Source organism: Lynx rufus, unplaced genomic scaffold, assembly GCF_022079265.1.
Source record: "Lynx rufus isolate CCGP_SWC_20201006 ecotype Redwood Valley unplaced genomic scaffold, mLynRuf1.p SCAF_16, whole genome shotgun sequence".
Classification (NCBI taxonomy): domain Eukaryota; kingdom Metazoa; phylum Chordata; class Mammalia; order Carnivora; family Felidae; genus Lynx; species Lynx rufus.
The window spans coordinates 38775558-38793968 of record NW_025814830.1 but is presented as its reverse complement, the minus strand read 5'-3'; the positions used below and the strand labels follow the sequence as shown (position 1 = coordinate 38793968).

Here is an 18411-nt window from a genome sequence, read left to right as displayed (position 1 = left end):
CTCTCTGCCTCTCCCCAACTCGTGCTGTCTCTGACTCTCTCAAAATAAATAAATTAATTAAAAAAAAATAAAGTGGCTGCTGATAAAAATAATATGCAAAAACCAACAACTTTCCTATATTACAATAGTAACTCTTTAGAAAATAAGATGGAAAAAAAACACCTTATTTTAAAATATCAATAAAAGTATCAACTACTAAGAGTGAATTTAAGAAGGAACATGTAGACTTTATAAAAAGAAAATAGCTAATTTCTGAAACAAAGCAAATGATTTTAATAACTGGTGAGGTGTGATATTCTCTAATGGTAAGACTACAAATGCCAATTTATCCCAAAGTAATCCTTATTCTAACAAAATTCCAATGAAATCTCAAAATAATGTTTTCTGGAATTTGAGAAATAAGCCTATAATTCATAAAAAAGAATCAGACTATCCAAGAAAATATTAGAAAGTATTTTTCTGCCCTTTCAGATATTAAAACATGTAACAATGCAACCAGTACATAGGTACCAGTGCTACGGAAGTCAGAAGAAACTTACTAGAATAAAGAAAAAATCAGAAATGAAACCAAGTATTTAATAAATGAAAAAGGCAACATTTCAAATCAATGGTAAAAGGATATTTTATTTAACTAGTGGAAATAGGAAAAATGGCTAACCATATGAAAAAAATAAGTTTAAAAGAAAATAAAATGGCCAAAGACCTGAAAAAAATTCACTAACGATAACCAAATCTATAAAATTAAAACAAGATAACTGTATCTATTTCTAAACAAATGTAAAAAATAAAAAAGAACTTCAAGTCTACAAGACGAGAAACCAGGTTCTACTATATTGTCAGGAGTATAAACTGGTTAACAATTTTGGGAAGGCATTTTTTTTTAGCAGTGTGAATTTTCCTTTGATCAAATAATGTCATGCCTTATGACTATATCTTAAAGTTTAATCAAAGATGTACACAAAATATTTGATTATAAGGATGTTCACCTGTAAGGTTTTTTTTTTTTTCAAAATGGCAAAAGATTATAAGTAACCTAGATGCCTAACATTTTACCATTGTTCAGTGTTAATGAATAAACAATATATATTAAACAAGTTTTCCTTAAACAGAAACACACATAAAACAAGTTTATGTATTGATCGAGGAAAATGTTATGACCCGGGGCTTGCCGGAACCTAACTCTGTAACATCCTGGCAAGCAGCTGTTTAGTACTAATTCAGTGTCTGCAGCCACTATAGAAGATAACTACCGTACAATGAAAATCAACTGTAATTATTTTTATTTATTTTTAATGAATTAATGTATTTATTTTTTAAGTAAGGTCTACGCCCAATGTGGGGCTTGCACTCAAGAAGCATGTGCTCTACAGGGGTGCCTGGGTGGCTCAGTTGGTTGAGTGTCCAACTCTTTATTTCTTGATTTCGGCTCAGGTCATGATCTCAGTTTGTGAATTTGAGCGTGATGTCAGGCTCTGAGCGGACAGTGTGGAGCCTGCTTGAGATTTTCTCTCCCTGTCTTTGCCCTCCCCTGCTCATGGGCTCGAGCACTCTCTCTCTCAAAAACAAACAAACATAAAAAACAAAACAAAAACAAAAACAAAAAAAAGAGGCACAAGCTCTACAGACTGAGCCATCAAGGGGGTCCAACTGTAAATATTGGTAAAAGAAAAGGAATATTATCACTATAATAGGAAGAGTGATAAAATGTGCTTTGGAGTCAGATAAAACCTGGATTTAAATTCTAGCTTTATCAGTGTGTCTGAGACAAATTTAAGTTTGCTAATAAGCCTCAGATTCCTTACATATAAAATCAGAGCTAAATAATACCTCTTTCACAGGTGAGAGTAAAAATTAGTTAAGACATAAACATTCATAAAACATATGAGACACATAGAGCACCACAAACATACTGACTGCGTGCATGCACATTACCACCAATGTTTTACACAGCAATTTCTTTCCAAGGGAAAAAAGTTGTTTTTTTTTTTTTTTTTTTTTTTGAGAGAACTGAACAAAGGTTCTCACCAATGAATCAACAGATATGCAGTAATACCAGGATGGCATAGACACCAAGGAAAACAAGATATTCTGCTAATGAAGTATGTACCCTGCCTTTTAATTTTAATTGTTTCTGTAGTCTATTTAACAGATTCCTTTGGAAGATACTTGGTTCTGACTCATCTTCCTTTAGCCACATGCTCCTCCCTGTTCATGAATGCAGTCAACTGCTTGCCTGTTGGATAATCACTAAGACAGTCATTCAATTTCACTTGCCTCTGAATCATAATTGGGTTGCATGTAAGTGTAAAAAATAGCTTCTTCTGTAGTGATTTAATGCAATTTACCATCTACTCCTTATAATTCAAAAGAGAAATCATAATACAGTTTAATTCAGAATGTACCTGGAACTGAGATTGTATGTGTGTACATATTCAATAAATGCATGCGTTAGCCAAATAGAAAAACCCATCTTAAAATTTACATGGAATCTCAAGGGACCATGGATAGCCAAAACAATCTTGAAAAAGAAAAAAATGTGAGGACTCATAATTCCTGATTTCAGAATTTACTACAAAGCTACAGTATAATCAAAAAAGTATAGTTCTGACACAAAGACAAACATACAGACTGATGGAATAGAATAGAAAGCCAAGGAATAAACCATCTTGTATATGGTCAGATGATCTCTGACAAGAGTGTCAAGACCATCCAACAGTGAAAGAACAGTCTTTTTCAACAAACGGTGCTGGGAAAATGGATATCCACATGCAAAGAATGAAGCTGGACCCTTACCTAACACTATATACAAAAACTAACTCAAAACAGATCAAACCCTTAAATGTAAGACCTGAAATTATAAAACTTTTAGAAGTAAACATAGCATAAAAGCTTCATGACACTGGATCTGACAATGATTTCTTGGAGATGACACCAAAGACACAGATAACAAAAAAAAACACAAACAGGACTCAATGAACATTAAAAACTTTTGTGCATCTAAAGACACTATCAACAGAGTAAAAAGGCAACCCACAGAATGGAAGAAAGTATGTGCAAAAGATATATATGTTAAGGGATTCACATCCAAAATTAATATAGAGAATTCCTAAAACTCAACAACAAAAAATTCAATTAAAAAATGGGCAAAGAACCGGAACAGTCATTTCTCTGAAGATACACAAATAGCCAATCAGTACATGAAAAGATGCTCAACATCACTAATCATTAGGGAAACACAAATCAAAACTATAATGACAGATACTACCCCACATTAGCATGGTTACTGTCATAAAAATAGAAAGCACGTGTTGGTTAAGAATGAGAAACTGGAACCCTGGTGCAGTGCTGGTGGGAACACAGAAAGAACATTCATCTGCGGTGGAAAACAGTATGGTGGTTCCTCAAAAAATTATGATCCATGGGGCACCTGGGTGGCTCAGTCGGTTGAGCGGCCGACTTCGGCTCGGGTCATGATCTCACGGTCCGTGAGTTCGAGCCCCGCGTCGGGCTCTATGCTGACAGCTCAGAGCCTGGAGCCTGTTTCAGATTCTGTGTCTCCCTCTCTCTGACCCTCCCCCGTTCATGCTCTGTCTCTCTCTGTCTCAAAAATAAATAAACGTTAAAAAAAAAAAATTTAAAAAAAAAAATTATGATCCAGAGGGGCACCTGGGTGGCACAGTCGGTTAGGCATCCAACTTCAGCTCGGGTCATGATCTCATGGTTCATGCGTTCGAGACTTGTGTCAGGGCTCTGTGCTGACACCTCAGAGCCTGGAGCCTGCTTCGGATTCTGTGTCTCCCTCTCCCTCTCTGCCTCTCCCCTGCTCACGCTCTGTCTCTCTCTCTCAAAAATAAACATTAAAAAAACATTTTTTAAAATTATGATCCAGCAATTCCAATTCTGGGTAAACATTCAGAAGAACTGAAAGCAAGGATCTCAAAGACATATATGTATATTCATGTTCACTGCAGCATAATTCACATCTAAAACATGGAAACCATCCAAGTGTCCACTGACAAATGAATGGATAAGCAAAATGTGGTATAAAACATACAAAGTAGTATTATTGAGCCTTTTAAGAAAATTTTACAATATGCTCCACGATGGATGAATCTTCAGAACATTATACTAAGTGAAATAAGCCAGTACTAAAAAGACAAATACTATATGATTTCACTTACATGAGGTACTTAGTCAATATCATAAAAAGTAGAATGGTAGATGCCAGGGGTGCCTGGGTGGCTCAGTCAGTTAAGCATCTGACTCTTGTTTTCGGCTCAGGTCATGATCTCAGTTTGTGAATTGAAACCCCGTGTTGGGCTCTGCGTAGACAGTGTGGAGCCTGCTTGGGATTCTCTCTCTCCCTCTCTCCACATCTCCCCTGCTCATGCGCTTGCTCTCTCTCTCTCAAAATAAATAAATAAAACTTAAAAAAAAAAAAAAAAAAGAATGGTGGATGCCAAGGGCTTGGGGAAAGGAGAATGGGAAGTTATTATTCAATGGGTTTACAGTTTCAGTTTTATAAAATGAAAAGATTTATGGAGAAACTCCTGTGAAAAGGAGGTAGAATCAAAAAACAGAATCAGAAAATACAGAGTAGCCCACTCCCTCTGACCATTATTTCCTCCGGATCTCTAGCATGCTGTGAACATTGGCTCACATTATGCACACGTCCCAATTCCAGTGTGAGCCTTAGGTTTTCTACAACCTACTCATGACTCTGCTCACAAACTTCCCCAGACGGGCTTTTCAAATTTGCAAAGAAGCTGAAAATCCAGACTTGACTCTGAGACTCTGTTCAGCTTATCTCCTAGGAGCTTTCACGTTAAAAACTACATTACAGTCTTTCACTGATACTGCCATGAAGTCTGTGCTTGTTATGTTCAGTTTCAAAACTAAACAATGCATTGTCTAGAAACATGTGCATAAGAATAAAATGACAAAGGAAAGCAAGGGAATAAATATATCAGTCAGGATAGTGGGTTGTTTTTTGTTTTGTTTTTGTGAAGAGGGGTAGAGGACTGTGGAGTTTTCTAAGGCATCAGTGTCCAATAGAAATATAGCGGGAACCACAAATACAAGTCACAGAGGTAAATGTAAACTTTCTAGGACATATTCAAAAAATTAAAAAGAAACAGGTGAAATTAATTATAATACTGTTATTTAACCAAATGTATCTAAAACATTATTTCGATACATAATATAAAAATTGAGAAATCTTACATTCTTTTTTTTGTACCAAGTTTTCAAAATCCAGTGTGTACTTCTTTCACAAACAGCAAATGTCAATCAGACCAATCACATTTCAAGTGCTCAATAGTCACATGTGGCCAGTGGCTACCATGCTAGACATCACAGTTCTAGTGTAGATATACTGTTACCTTCAGTAACAAGTACATGGACACTCGGTTTGTTATTTCTAAAACTGTACATACATTTTTATCCACTCTTTTATTTGTAAGATAAACTTAACAAATGCAAAGATGACTGGCATTTAAGGGAAAAATGCATTAATGAACATATTTAAAAAACTATATAGAATTATATGTAGAACTAGCCCACCTAATTTGGAACCTCTTGTAAGGTATTTTACGGTACTTAAAAATCACACTGCAGTAAACTCTACAGCAGAAAAAGCATGCTGAAACATTACACTGGTTTTATTGTACCATGCCACACAAAGTTAATGTCAAGTGTTGAAAATTTCCTCTAAACGTCATTTTTCAGAAGAATGTTCCACCTAGAAACACTGATGGTCCAACGTCTGGAAAAGCCATTCCTTTTGGTGAGCAATCTGAAAAGATTCTTACATCCCAATAATACTCGTACTCTGAGATTAAGGAGAAAACATGTCTAGTCTAATCTAAAACTTAGAAATTTATAATATGATTATATTCTTACATAATTTTTTTCTTCATGGAGGTATATATTTAAAATACCTGCTTTCTTACTGCATAAAAAAGTAACATTAGCCTAAGCATCACAAACCACCAAAAACTTGAACACTGCTAAGACCACGAATGCTATTTCTAGACTCTGCAACTCCATGCCTCTGTTTTTTTCTTTTCCTTCATTTTGAGAGAGAAAAAGCACGTGTGCATGTGCACACGAGTGACAGGGGAGAGGAACAGAAGGAGAGAGAGAATCCCAAGCAGGCTCCAGGCTCAGCATGAGGGCGACTCCCACGACCCTGAGATCATGACCTCAGCTGAAATCAAGAGTTGGATGGTCAGGGGCGCCTGGGTGGCTCAGGTGGTTAAGCAACGACATCAGCTCAGATCACGATCTCACGGTTCGTGAGTTCTAGCCCCGCGTCAGGCTCTGTGCTGTCAGCTTGGAGCCTGGAGCCTGCTTCAGATTCTGTGTCTCCCTCTCTCCCTGCCCTTCCCGTGCTCACTCTCTCTCTCTCTCTCTCTCTCTCTCTCAAAAATAAAATAAAAACATTAAAAAATTTTTGGAAAAAAAAAAAGAGTTGGATGGTCAATCGACAGAGCCACCCAGGTGCGCCTCCATGCCTCTACTTTGAACTCACTTTACTTAAAGAAATCCTCACCCCAGTCCCAAACAGCTCTATATACCTTCCTTCATTTCTTAATTCTCTTTTCCTAACACTTTTTCACTCAAGTTTAATTAGTATTACCACCTTAAGTTCATATAAATTCTCTACAGCTTTCAAAACTTTTCCAAGTCCTATCTGACCTTTATAACCATCCAACAGGTAAAATTTTAAAACAAAGAAATTAAAAGTGAGAGATATTGGTGTGTCTGGCTAGCTCAGTAGAGCATGTGACTCTTGATCTTGGGGTTATGAGTTTGAGCCCCACACTGAGTGCAGAGATTACACACATACATACATAAAAGTGAGAGATATTAAATAATTCATTTGCAGAAGGTTGCAAAGTTAGTTAGGAGGCAGAAGTTGGCACTCAGAACTCCTAACTCTATATATTCACTTAAACCACAGTGGCATTAATGAACTGCATTATTAACGTTTTCGAAGTATTTCAGGAAGTGTGAAAACAGACAATTTTCCTAAAGAATAAATAAGAGGCTGGACAGTCAATTTAATGCGTAACTCCACAGCATTTACAACAGTTAATATTATGAACTCTTTATATGACCACAGAATATATATGAATACTTCCCCCCACCCCAAAATATCTTACTAGTTCTGCTATCTTCATTCTATGATTCAAAGTAAACAATGCATGTTTAAGACAGTCTTGAACTGTACTAAAGAGGTACAATTTCAAGTGAAAACCTTCTAAAACTAAATGACAGAATTATTTGCTTCTTAGGAAAAAAAAGTAATAAAAGAGGCAGATGCTGTTTACTGTAGCCCATTCCCCAGTCAACTCTGTGACAATTACTTTTTAAAACATCAGAACTACTTTTACTAACATTATTATTACTAACATACTATTAACATGGAAGAATTATGTGCAGTTATCTAGCAGCTCAATTGTCATATTGAACATCACTTGCCCTACAAGTTAGAAAAACAAGCCAAGTAAAGTTAAAAGGTTAAAAAGAAAAAGATGAAGGATAAGGTTGTTTTGAAGACATCAAAATGAGATGTAAAAAGACCACATTAAAATATCAGTGATTATCCAGTGTAATGGAAAGAGTAACTTAGTAGGCTAAAATAATATGAGGTGGTATGTGGAATTCCTGGCAACCTACCTAATGATTATTTATTAGCAACAGTATGGTGTGTTGCAAACAACACAGATTCTGGGGGAAAAAAAACAAAACAAAACTTGAGTCTGGATCCTGGCTGTCCCTAAGAAGTAGATTACATGATTTCTGAAGATTTTTCTGACCTCTCTGGGCCCCAGGCTCCTTGGCTGTAAAATCTAGCTATCACCAAATGTGTTCTAAAATCCAACAGAGGACTTTACTATATAGTGCAGGTTTCAGAGAATCTATGATAATGTAAATCGTCTACCACAGGGCCTGGCAATGATCACCATAAAACTGGTCTACAGATTTTCAAAACGTATTTAAAATGGTCTCAAGTTCTGAAAATATTCCAGAATTAGATGGTGGGGAAGGATGCATGTGACGAATATATTAAAAACCAATGAATCGTATACTTTAAAATGGGTAAGATGGCGAATTTTGTTATGTGCGTTTTACTTCAATTTTTTAAAATGGCCCAGAAATGTTCTGGATAGCAAAGGAACAGCAAGGACTGAAAGGCTGCCATGAATAAGCAATGCCCTCAAAAAAAGCGGAGGGTTCTCCCAAAGGGCCATTAATTTTTTTTTTTTAATTTTAATGTTTATTTATTTTTGAGAGAGAGAGAGTGAGAGAGAAACAGAGTATAAGCAGGGGAGGGGCAGAGAGAGAGGGAGACACAGAATCCGAAGCACGCTCCAGGCTCTGAGCTGTCAGCACAGAGACCGATGTGGGGCTCGAACTCACGAACCGCGAGATCACGACCCGAGCCAAAGTTGGACGCTCAACCGACTGAGCCACCCAGGCACCTCAAAGGGCCACTATTTTTAAAGCAATATTTTGTAAGTGAGGCCAGACATTTATTAAAAATTATGGCTTAATATGTGTAGAATATTTTGTTTGCTTGAAAAACACCTAAATTTTCCTAATGGAAATGTTGAAGTCACATGTTCTGAGCTATCCTTTTGTTTTAATCTGAAGATCAACCTGACTTTACATCTGAAATTTTATTTATTTATTTATTTACTTACTTACTTATTTATTTATTTATTTATTTATTTATTTATTTAACATCTGAAATTTTAAAACACAAAAGGGCTCAGTATTGGTTATATTTGTGGAAGAAAGGTTTTCATCCACAAAAACAACCTGGCAAACATTCCCAGACTTGGCCCTCTCCTTCTCAGGACACACAGTATAGGACAGTATGAGTCCTAAAAGCACAGTTATACTACCAGAAGGCACATTTTAAGTGTTATTTTAAATTCTTGGTTCCTGGGCGCCTGGGTGGCGCAGTCGGTTAAGCTTCCGACTTCAGCCAGGTCACGATCTCGAGGTCCGTGAGTTCGAGCCCCGCGTCGGGCTCTGGGCTGAAGGCTCGGAGCCTGGAGCCTGTTCCGATTCTGTGTCTCCCTCTCTCTCTGCCCCTCCCCCGTTCATGCTCTGTCTCTCTCTGTCCCAAAAATAAATTAAAAAAAAAAAAAAAAACAAAAAACGTTGAGAAAGAAAAAAAAATAAATTCTTGGTTCCTAAATACATATCAATTTTCAAACTGAAAAGTTTATGATGGATAATAATTTCCAACTGTTCATATTGTATACTTTCATAAAAGAAAGTAACATTAATTAAACTCCTTACCATAGCACAGTCTATAACATGAAGAACTTGTTAGCCAGGCTATGGCTTCTAATCCTCTGTAGAAAACTAAGTATCTGAGAAGTGTTATCAAAGAAATAAAAAGTCTCTGAGCTTGCTCAAGCTAAAAGTATTAAAATTTACAAATGTTTTCTTACCAGTAAAATGGAAATTATGCAAGTATCAGTGTATGTTATTTATGTATCAATTAGAGACAACTGAAGGGATACAGAGAGAGAGAGAGAGAGAGAGAGAGAGAGAGAGAGAGAATCCCAAGCAGGCTCTGCATCATCAGCGCAGAGCTCAATCTCATGAACTGTGAGATCATGACCCGAGCCAAAATCAAGAGTCAGACCCTTAACTAACTGAGCCATCCAGGTGCCCCATAATTCTTTTTTTTTTTTTAAGTTTTAATTTTAATTTCAGTTTGTTAGCATACAGTGTGTTATTAGTTTCAGTTGTACAATATGATTCAACACTTCCATAAAATACCCGGTTCTCATCACAACAAATGCTCTCCTTAATCCCCATCACCAATTTAACCAATCCCCCCCATCCACCTCCCCTCTGCTAAAACCAACAACACAATGGGGCACCTGGGTCCAACTTCAGCTCAGGTCATTATCTCAAGGTCTGTGAGTTCCAGCCTGGCATCAGGCTTTGGGCTGACAGCTCAAAGCCTGGAGCCAGCTTTGGATTAGGTGTCTCCCTCCCTCTTTTCTGTCTCTCCCCTGCTTGCACGCACGTGCACACACTCTCTCTCAAAAAACTGAATAAACATTAAAAAATAAAATAAAATAAAATAAACACAAGAAACAACAAGTATTGATGAGGATGTGGAGAAAGGTGAACCCTCTTGCACTGTTGGTGGGAATGCAAACTCATGTAGTCACTCTGGAAAATAGTACTGAGGTTTTTCAAAAAGTTAAAAATAGAACTACCCTAAGATCCAGCAATTTCACTACTAGGTATTTACCCAAATAACACAAAAATATTAATTCAAAGGAGTACATGAACTCTGATGTTTATAGCAGCATTACCTACAATAGCCAAATTATGGAAATGGCCGAAATGTCCATCAATTGATAAACAGATAAAGAAGATGTGGTGTAGGGGTGCCTGGGTAGCTGAGTCAGTTGAGAGTCCAACTCTTGATTTCAGTTCAGGTCATGATCTCACGGGTTTGTGGGATCAAGCCCCGCCTGCTTAGGATTCTCTCACTCCTCTCTCTCTGCTCCTACCCCAACTCATGAGTGTTCTCACACATTTAAAAAAATGTGGCAGGCAAGGGAAACAAAAGCAAAAATGAACTATTGGAACCTCATCAAGATAAAAAGCTTCTGCACAGCAAAGAAAACAATCAGCAAAACTAAAAGGCAACTGAAGAAATAGGAGAAGATATTTGCAAATGACATACCAGATAAAAGGTTAGTATCCAAAATCTATAAAGAACTTATCAAATTCAATACCCAAAAAACAATCCAGTGGAGAAATGGGCAAAAGACATGAATAGACACTTTTCTAAAGATATCCAAATGGCCAACTGACATGAAAAGATGCTCAACATCACTCATCATCAATGAAATATAAATCAAAAGCACAATGAGATACTACCTCACACCTGTCAGAATGACTAAAATTAACAACTGAGGCAACAACAGATGTTGGCGAGGACACAGAGAAAGAGGAACCCTTGTGCAGTGCTGGTAGGAATGCCAACTGGTGCAGCCACTTTGGAAAATAGTATGGCGGTTCCTCAAAATATTAAAAATAGAACTACCCTATGACCCAGCAATTGCACTACTAGGTATTTATCCAAAGGATACAAAAATGCGGATTTGAAGGGGCACATGCACCCCAATGTTTATAGTAGCCCTACTGGTGATAGCCAAAGTATGGAAAGAGCTCAAATGTCAATCAACTGATGAATGGATAAAGATGTGGTGTGTGTATCGATGATGAATGGATAAAAAAGATGTGGTGTGTGTGTACACACACACACACACACACACACACACACACACAGATGAATATTACTGGATAAACAAAATGTAGCATATCCACACAATGGAATACTACTCAATAATAAGAAATGGACTACTATACACACAACATGGATGCATTTCAAAAGCATGTTGCTAAGTGACAGCTAGACACAAAAGTCTATATACTGTGTGACTATGTTTATATGAAATTCTAGAAAAGACAAAACTATAGTAATAGAAAGCAGATCAGTGATTGCCTGGTCCAGGGGGTGAGAGGACTGACTGCAAAAGGACATGAGGAAACTTTTTGAGGTTATGGAAATGTTCTACATCTTGATTGTGGTGGTGGTTACACCCCTGACCGTATACATTTCTTTACTGAATTGTACACCTAAGGTAGGTGAATTTTGTCTCATAAATAGAAATATTTGAAAAAAAATTATGAAAGAAAATGAGCAGAAAAATTAGGATGTAGCAGCCTACAGAGGTCCCCTCAGACCTACTGTCTTCTTTAACTTGGAATATATAATTCAGATAAGGCCACAACTAAAATTTTACCCTTACACTAAAGGTAAATCCATGCAAATGATACAATTCAAGAGAAGAGAAAGAGAATATACAATCTTCAAATACTCTGGAGGAACATTTACCATATATGCAAATTAATGTAACTCTAACTGGAAGGTACTAGGACATCCTAAATTTAATTTTTTTTTTGAAATTTATTTATTTACTTTGAGAGAAAAAGAGAGAGAAAAAGAGTATGAGAGGGGAAGGGTCAGAGAGAGAGGGAGAGAATCCCAAGCAGGCTCTACACTGTCAGTGCAGAACTCGATGGGAGGCTCGATCCCACAAACTGTGAGATCATGACCTGAACTGAAATGAAGACTTTGACGCTTAACTGACTGAGCCACCCAGGTGCCCCAGACATCCTAATTTTTAAACCATCTTGTTTATGCATGAAGTCAGTCAACTCTCCTAGATTTAAAAATTATTAAAATGAAAACTTGTCTTTAAAAATATAAGCATAAGGCTGTCAATTCTAAATTTTATAATTCAGTTATTAAAATATTATAGTATGCTTAAAATATACTTTAAAAAACCAGACAAACCAAGAAACAAACTCTTAACTACAGAAAACAAACTGATGGTTATCAGAGGGGAGAGGGTGAGGTGAATGGGTGAAATAGATGATGGGGATTAAAGGGTATACTTATGATGAAAAAAATAAAATAATAAAAATAATTACACGGAAGTCAGCTTTTTAGAAAAGAATTTTTTAACGTTTATTTATTATTGAGAGACAGAGAGAGACAGAGCATGAGCATGGGACGGGCAGAGAGAGGGGGAGACACAGAATCTGAAGCAGGCTCCAGGCTCTTAGCTGTCAGCACAGAGCTGGATGCGGGGCTCAAACTCACAAGCCGAGAGATCATGACCTGAGCTGAAGAAGTCAGATGCTTAACCAATTGAGCCACTCAGGCGCCCTGGAAGTCAGCTTTAAAACAGATTACTTATTCCGATGCACTAAATTCCTGATAACTAAATGCTAGAAAATATACTTCATGTTTTAATTGAATAGAAATACATACTTAAAATCTGGATTTGACAAACTAGTTGAAAAAGTTGTGTCAATTTCTCTTGGGGAAAATCACATTCCAAAGCTTTACCACAGCTATCTTTTATTTGGAGTGACTGGGCTGCCTGAGGAGGAGAAGGAACTTGTTGAGCTTGAATAGGGATTTCTCAAAGCTAACATCAAGGAGTCCTCTAAACCCTGCCAAATTGTGGATGGTATATAAACAGACACAATATTTATTTTGGGACAAAGATCCTGCAGGCAAGTAAGCAAAATACACCAGAAGCAGCAGAATCACAGAACTTTGGAAAAAGCATTTAAAAGAAGAATCTGTCCTCATTCATTAAATCAAATGCTGTTAAATTTTGCTTTACTTATGCTCATGAAGATGAAAGATAAAAGATTTTTAAGTACAAAAGTTCAGAGGAGAAAAAATTGAACCAAAATTTCTTAAAGCATCTGCTCTAATGACATATACTTCATAACTACTTCTCAATGTCTGCTAGTAATGTTATTTGACTATCAAATAAAATCAGAAGTTATAAATAGAAATACAACAACTGTATTGGGTGAGTGTAGTAACACTAGATAGTATATTCAATTTCCATAGAAAACAAACAGTAGCGCTGTAAAGTTCATTTTTTTTTCAGTTTATAGAATATTTTTCACACCCTTTATCTTTCTACTCAAAAACTAGGATCATGTAGTAAGCATATACAATAATTAACTTGAAACTCCAATGAGGCTTTACAAAATACAGAATGCATGAAAAACCATTAATCTGACCATTAAAGACTAATAACTTACGGTGAACCATAATCATTTGCATTTGTTTGAAATAAAGAGTAATTGAAAATGGGTCTTAAGAGGAAAGATCAGAGGAATTGGGATTTGCTTGGCATACAAAAATTTAACTAAGAATAACTTAAATTCTGATTGGTTGCTTTCCTTTGTCTTCTTAAACTGAAATTAGAGAAAAGCAGTTTAGATTAAGGAAGAATTACAAACATTTTCGCTATCTGGGTTTATAATACACCAGGATGGACCACTTGGGAAAAATGTGGTGTTCCAAAACTGTACAGCTACAAGTGAAACTGACCTAAGGCACAGGATAGCACTGAAACTCCATAATTAAATTATCCATAATTTCACCCTACAAAATCATCAGATAGCCTCATTTTACATAGTGCTTTACAATTTTAAAAGCATTTTCACATATTCTGGTACCTCATTTAATCCTGACATAAGGTATATGAATAGGACAGACATTTTGGTTCCCATTAACAGGTAAAAAAGTTACGGTTATCTTTTGACTTAAATCAGCTCTTTTCATTATAGCGTATCAGTATAGTATATATAGTGTATACTATATTATACTATATTATTTTAAATCTCTTCTAAGAAAGCCGTGTTTCAAATCAAAGAAAATACATAGCTTCCGTTTCTTATTAACATTCTAATATTTTCAGAATTCACTAAATTAAAGTGAATTATTGGGGTAGCCAGCCTCTAAGATAGCCCCAATGATCCCAGTCTCCTGGTATTCACACCCATGTACATGAATAAATACTCCTCCTTCCCTGCTGAGTGTGGGCTAGACTTAGTGACTCCCTTCTAATGAACAGAATAAGATATAACTGGAGAACAGGTCATAAAAAGCAGGGTGACTTCATTCTTTTTCTCTCTATGGAGGGGCACACATGACCAGGAAGTGAAGCCACCTACTAACAGTCACGTGAGTGAGCTTGAAAGTGGATGCCTCAGCTCCAGTCATCTTCAGAGACTGCACAGCCCCCGGCCTGAGCCAGTGACTGAAACTCTATCTTGAATGTGGATAGTGTTGGCATGGATGTATATGTTTGTCAAAACTCAAATCTATATATACAATTAAAAGGGGTGCATTCTATTGTATGGAAAGTATACATCGCTAAAGCTGGTTGTTTTTAACAGATCACTGAATCCTTGGGATAAGCAAATGAAGGGTCACTTATGAAAAAGCTGTGCCATAACTTAGTAAGTAAAGGGTGGGCGGTAAGAAAATAAGTGCATTAACAAGTGACCACCACAAACACACATGTCCTAAACGGCTCCTCAAAATTGCTCCACCCACAGCCTTTCCTATCTCAGATGGCAGCAATCCCATACTCCCAGTTGCTCTTGCCAAAAACGCTGGAGTCCTTCTTGACTCTCACATCACACATACATTCAGACTATGATCACTTCTCACCACCTCCACTGCTGCTACTCGAGCCTCTCGCCAAGATCACTGCAACAGCCAAAATGGTCTCCCTGCCTCACTCCTGCCCCTCTACAGTCTATTAACTTAGATCCTTTCAAAACCTAAGGCAAATCCCATTGTTCATCTGCTCAAAAATCTGAAACCGCTCCCCCATTTCATTCAGAATAAAAGTCCATGTTGTTTCAAGGTCACATAAACTGACTCCTTGTTATCTCCCTGACCTCATCTCCTATTACCCTCCTCCTTGCACAGTCTACTCCGGGCACACTGGGTTGTCTGCTGTTTATCAAACACATGCTCCCACTCTACGACCCTTACAGTGGGTGTCTCCTCTGTCTTGAATATCTTTCCCCTGATACCTGCATGGCTCATCATTCCCTAACCTCCTTCAGGTCTCTGCTCAAATATAGGACTTTCTTTATCCAGATCATTCCATTTAACATTCTCATTGATCATCCTTATTCTATTCGATTTTTCCTTTTTTTCCAGAGCACTAACCACTTTGTGACATATTATATAACTTACTTATTACGTATACTGTCTATTCTCCACTCCTTCCATAAAACAACCCCCAGGGCAGGATCTTTATTTTGTTCACTGATGCATCTCAAGCGCCTAGGACAGTGCCTAGTATACACAACAGATGTAAAACAAGTACATTCTGAATGAATGAACTCCTCTGTCAGGTACCGGGCTAAGTACTTTATATACACTATTTCATTTAATCACTAGGGCAACCTTGGGAAGTACGCATTAACCTCATGTTATAATTGAGGACCATAAAGGTTAAATAAATTGTGCAAAGATACACATTTCTAAATGAAGCCAGGACTTAACTCCTCAAGTATGCCTAACTCCAAAGCCTTGACCATAGTTTTCTCAAAGTTGGGTGTGAATGGGAAGAGAACTAAGCTGCTTGAGGAGGTGACTAGGCTGAGAATTTGTAGAAGACACTGATCTGCGATCCAATATAAAAAGCAGAGGCAAATAATTAACATGGGGGGAAATTACTTCCATTTTTCTTTGCTTCTAGTCCTAGTCCTAATCCTATGGGGACAGATTTAAAAGCTAATGGTTATCAGGAGACCATAAAAAAGGAATAAGAAAAATAAGAGACCCCATAGTTTGAGCTCCATGGTTGAGAAAACATGGGTCAGTATCTTTTCTCTAAATTCACTGGTATAAGGGGCGCCTGGGTGGCGCAGTCGGTTAAGCGTCCGACTTCAGCCAGGTCACGATCTCGCGGTCCGGGAGTTCAAGCCCCACATCAGGCTCTGGGCTGATGGCTCAGAGCCTGGAGCCTGTTTCCGATTCTGTGTCTCCCTCTCTCTCTGCCCCTCCCCCGTTCATGCTCTGTCTCTCTCTGTCCCAAAAATAAATAAACGTTGAAAAAAAAAAATTAAAAAAAAAAAATAATAAATAAATAAATTCACTGGAATACTTTATCCCACTGGAATGGAGCAATATAGTAGTAGTTTCTTACTTTTGTTTTTTGTGCCTTAACATGTTTTTTCCTTCTGGATTCTATTGGTACACTACAGGTGTTGAAAAGTATATTTAAAAAGTACATGATCTACGTATAAACATTTATAGATTTAAATCTGTGGGAAAGATACTGAATTTGCCACTGTTACTACTCTTGGGATACAGCCACACTCATTTGTTTACATATTGTCTATGGCTCCTTTTCCACTATAACAACTGACTTGAGCAGCTGCAATAGAGTCCGTATGCTTGCAAAATTGAAAATATTTGATATGTGCCCTTTAACAGAAAAAAACTTCTAAAACAAATGTTAATAAAATATAAGTTTCCTGATAACTTGCATCAGTTCTATCAATTTTCCAGGTGTATCTGAAAACACATCCCCCAAATGCTACAATAGCCATACAACATTTTTGTTATTATTGGTCATGTAACTGAAAACATATCAATGGCTTAAGTCCAAGAATAATGTGGACTTCAATCTGGTAAACAGTTACCATTAAATTAATTTAAGCAAACATACTTTCTAGTAGAGTTAACACCCATTTATTAGTTATTAAATACAGGAAGACTTGGGTAACTCTGAGATGTCCATTCTGAAGTTTAGCATCAAAGGTGAAGAAAAAGCTTTTTTTGGTTTCCATTTGTTGTCTCTGATCTACCATGTTAAACAAACATTAAAAAAGTGTTTTGGGGGTACCTGAGTGGCCCAGTCAGTTAAGTGCCTGACTCTTGATTTCAGCTCAGGTCATGATCGCACAGTCCTGAGACTGAGCCCGACATCGGGCTCCACACTGAGTGTGGAGCCTGCTTGGGATTCTCTCTCTCCACCCCCCCCCCCTCTCTGCCCCTCCCCTGCTTGTGTTTTGTCTCTCTCTCAAAATAAATTAGCATTAAAAAAAGTGTTTTGAACAAGAAAAAAATAACTTCTTCATTGAGTTACACTTACACACACAAAAACAGACCAAAAAAGCAATAATCCTACAATGACTTCCCAACTTCTTCCTTATATACAAGAATTACAAGATAGTAAAACTTGGATCATATGCTTGTAATCTTGCAAGCAAGCAAGCTAATACATAGGAAAGCAAATTACTTATTACTCATTCTAAAAATTCTGTAATCTATTTTCCCTCTTCTTTTCCAAAGACTAGTTGGTTCATCACCCACAAAAAAATCAAACCTTATTTCATAAGATTAAAACAAAAAATTCTTCATTATACATACACAAAACCAGAAATCTTTTTCCTAATACAAACTAATACAAAGATCTTTGAATTACAATATGTATTATGTTTTGCAAATAAAGTGACAGGTTATGCTATTCATGACGACACTTAAAAAATTGAGCAAGTTGATAAAAACAGGTATGGAAACACACTGTAAAGGAAATCCAAGAAATACTGAGTATAAAATGAAGCCAAAAAAGATTTCTCTTTAAATATTTTATTTCAGTAAGAGTCAACTTCTACATAAAAAGATGAACCAATCCGAGATATTATTCAATAAAATTTCACCAAAATGTCATACATTTAAACCAGAATTTAATAGAGCTCTCAGCTTACACATTTTACAGCTTCAAACTAAACTTCCACCATAAAAAATTTAAGGCATTGATTTATTTTCCCAGCTTTTCCTCAAAATAAAAACATTATTTCCAGGTTAAAGTTTTCACTGTTCTTATCAAAATTAAATTTGAAGTAGTAACAGAAGTAGAAAGTTACCCATGAGGTATTTCTAAATATTATTACATTTTATGCCTTTTCCCATTTTTCTCTTCTTTTTATTTTTTTATAGCATGGTAGTCA

General features: G+C 36.7%; 1 protein-coding gene across 2 annotated transcripts in view; it reads right to left on the bottom strand.

The window, feature by feature from the left end:
* CBFB (core-binding factor subunit beta) overlaps positions 1-18411 on the bottom strand; it is a 56362-nt gene that overhangs the window by 32329 nt on the left and 5622 nt on the right. The gene's annotated exons all lie outside the window — the stretch shown is intronic.